Raw genomic sequence first — 3975 nt, 5'->3', positions numbered from 1 at the left:
CACCCAGAATATTTACACAACATAATACATTTATATATCTATCATATTGACAAGATGTTTTTTTTTTCTTTCTTTGTGTAACTGATTGTATAATTTATGATCCTTAATCTTCTACGCTCTTTGGGCATTCTTGTTTACACATATATCCTACGGCCATACAGTATATGTATAATTCATGCGCAGCAGAGACTGCTGAATTGCGCAATGCATGTACTCCGTGTAATACGTCACTGTGGTCTATGCCAAGATCATCATGAGGTTATGTAGACCCATTTATCATTGAAAAATAAGCAATTGTTCTGCCAATATGTTCTGACATTGCTATCACTTAGACATAATGAGAAAAAGAGCTTCGGTGAAAAGCCTGTGGGCTAGACATTGTATAGCAGTACTTATGTGTACATTTAATGGCTGGAAGCCATTTATGGGGCAGTCAAATTCACTATGGCCATAAACATTTAAGGAAGATGGACAAAGTTTCAAAGCAGGCACGCAACACTGAAATGGAAGACAATAAATGATGAATGCTATTTATTTATTTCTTTGACATGGACAGTAGACTGTCCCAGAATTATAAATCGAGTAAACTTTCATCAGCTGTCCGTGGGCAGGTAACAAGGCCTGCAGCACATCAACAGCAATGATTGCCATTTGTAGAGAACACCTTCAGAGTTAGCCCCAAATCTAAGCTGCCAATCAACTACAGTCCCCAGATATGTCTAATGCTCCACCGCAGCATTATTTCTTTGCCAAATATTATGTCCTGTAGGGTGTTCTATGCGCTTCTGGAATCTAGCATGTGTCCAGAATGACAGTGTTATCTGAGTATGTGTAATAGAAACCATTTCAGGAAATCAACTCCAGCAGTCATCTGTATAAAGCGTAAACAAAACAGAGAATTAAATCTTGGTGTGCCCCTGTTTAAACAGTTGCCAGGGTGCTACACTGACCTTTACATCTGCCCAATTTAAATCTATCGATTAAAAAGAAATGATCCACAAAATGTGATTGGGATACACATTCATACGTAACAATTTCCTACCCATTACATGTTAAGTCCACAAACACCATTCTGACATTGGTTAGATTGTACCTGGTTCAACAGGCAAACAACAGCACCATCAACACCTTGCTGTTTCTTTTGAGCAAACTGCAAAAAGTCGACTATGCCCTGAACTTTGAATATGTGAACGTACTAGCTGTTCAAAGGATTTCATAGCAGCAGGTGTTAGTGCTGAAGTCATTAGGAACAGTGGAGTGGCTTTTCTTGGGCGTTGGGTATATAAAATATGATTTACATAGTTCAAGGACTGAGTACTCTTTAAATGAGTATTTGAGCTAAAAGAAAAACACCCCATAATTCCCTGTGACTGATTTCATTAGGTAATTACTTGAGTTATCTCTATTTAGGACTCAGTCAAAACATTCTACCTCTACCTGAAGCACATCAGCTTCCCCATGTGTTAGTGGCCTCAAGACACCTAAGCAAGACACCTAATCCCTAACTGCTCTGGCGAATGAGAGGCATCAATTGTAAAGCGCTTTGGATAAAAGCGCTATATAAATGCAGTCCATTTACCATTTACCATTTACCTCAGATCACACATCAGTCATTGGTCTCTCTGCTGAAATCAAAATAACCATAAGCTGTCATTCACCATGGTACAGGCATGAAACCACTGTGACTGTGACTTCTTTCTGGAGGATATAGCCTACTGTAGCAATGCCCTGAAAACGGCTTTGAGGTGCCCACAAGTCCAAATGTCTAAAATGTTGTTGGTGTTCAAATAAACTAAAACCATATAATCATGGTCAATCATGGCCAAAGACACAGTGCTCGTTGGGGGCAAAAGAGCACTCCTTTTGTTTAGCTGAGAAATAGCATACAGCGCCCTCTGCTGTTTACTCCCTGCAATAACTATCTGTCCCTGCCGTCACTGGGTTCTCACATCACACAGCATGACTAACAGAAGCTGTTCTTCTCTGTCGAGAACTGCCCATGGTCGTAACAAGACAGAGACTTGAATCAGAAGCGTTTAGTGTTCCAAACCTTAAAAAATTCCCCTGGGCCAGGGCCCACAGATTAAGCACCTAGGTAATAAAACGGTACTCATTTCGGTGCACTCTCACAGATCAGATATGCTAATGCACTTAATAGGACAATAATTATGTGACAACAGAAAAACTAGCCTCAGTTGTGAAATTAGGGGGAGAACTGATTGCTTAACTAATGTTTAATTGAAAAAAAATATCATAGCAGATGGTGTTTTAAATCAAATGGCAACATAGTGACCTTAATCATTGAGGGGAATACCATTAATCAAAGGTATTTGGTGGCCGGAGCCTATCCCAGTATACATTGGGCGAGAGGCAGGAATACACCCTGGACAGGACACTCACATGTCCATACCTATTTAGGGCAATTTAGTGTCTCCAATTAGCCCAACATGTCTTTGTTTAATGTTTCCTAGGACATTAAATAGAACAGTGCAGCATAACTCATAACCCCTCACAACGGAGAAATTTCTTGATTTCAATGATGTCGGCACTGCCGCGTTTTTAAAAGCGTGTTGAGCTGCTATATGATGTCATATAGTCTGTCCCATTACAGTATAATGTTGAAGAGATGCACACTGAAGCTCTAGTGCATTCGGAGACAATAACCCAGAAACATATAATCATCAGTGAGTGAGTGCTTCAACGAAGTGTTCAGGGCTCAAGGCATGGGAGTAGCCAGGAATTCTGGGTGTCCTAAAATAATAATGCACTGGCCCCTGAGTGAGCATGAAGCACACTGCAAATAATTTGTGGCCCACCCACACCCCACAGCCTAACCAACCCCCCCAAGTTTAGACTTTGGGATGTGGGGAACCACCCCGGCTCACCAAGGGCAAGAACAAATCTGGTCTGGTCTCAAAAAGTAGCCCATCAATGATATGTCAGAAAACAGACCAGCAGGGGGCTCCATCTCATTACTCAACATGTACCTGCTGCAACTCCGTGGAGCAGCGTGAGAGAGGGGGAGCAGGCCCGGTGTTTCCTGTATTCGACAACACTGAAGACTTCTGAAAGATGGAAGCAGCTTCACAGCACCAGGCTGGAGGTATTACCTTTCTATTGACCATCTTGCACAATTTCCACTCCTAGTTCACCTCAATGTGGCTGCAGCTGCAAAATGAGCAGGCACCCACAGCATTGCAACTGAACGCAATTGGCATTCTTTCTGAGAAATATATATGGATTTTCAGTGACGCTGCCCAGAGGACACACTTTACTGTCTGCCTGGGACGGCATTTTACAGTGCTTGTGTGAAAAAGCTGGCTCAGCTAGTATGATTGATGTGCTGCCTCTTAGTATCGCTCCGACTATCAAGGCACAGCCTCTTTCCTGAAATCTGCTCAATAAAAGTCAATAAAATCTAGAACTCATCACGAAGAAAGAAGGATAGACGTGCGCATCAAGTCCCTTTCCCCTTAATATCTGTGAAGTGGACGAGGCAGGGCCTTGGGTATGATACAATTCTTATTTATAGTAATGACAGCGCACTAGAAATGTCCCTAGGTGCAGTGGCAAATGAAAGATCTGATAAAGTATCTCAATTCTAATGGAATTAATACAGAAACATGACTCCTTGCCAATAAAACGGTCAGACAAAGTATTAATTCAGCAAATTTATTTACAATTGTTTTTTTTATTGCGGTCATTGGCCTCAAGATGTTATTTAAAAAAGAAAAAAACTAGAATCAAAACAAAACACTGATGTACATTTCCAGCAAATGAAGACTTTTGAAAGTACTTCCATCATCAGGTCCAAAATTAAATCAAATCTGGGAATTTGCCAGCACCATGAGCTACATTATTGAACATTAAAGCTGTACTGTATGAAAGCATATACCGTGTGTGTATGACTTTGTTCATGTGTTTATGTGTTTGTGCGTGTGTGTGTGGGTATGCCTACTGCATGTGTGCCTACGT

The sequence above is a fragment of the Anguilla anguilla genome, chromosome 13, assembly GCF_013347855.1.
Source record: "Anguilla anguilla isolate fAngAng1 chromosome 13, fAngAng1.pri, whole genome shotgun sequence".
Taxonomy (NCBI): Eukaryota; Metazoa; Chordata; class Actinopteri; order Anguilliformes; family Anguillidae; genus Anguilla; species Anguilla anguilla.
The sequence above is the reverse complement of the archived record's forward strand: the minus strand, read 5'-3'. Positions refer to the sequence as shown.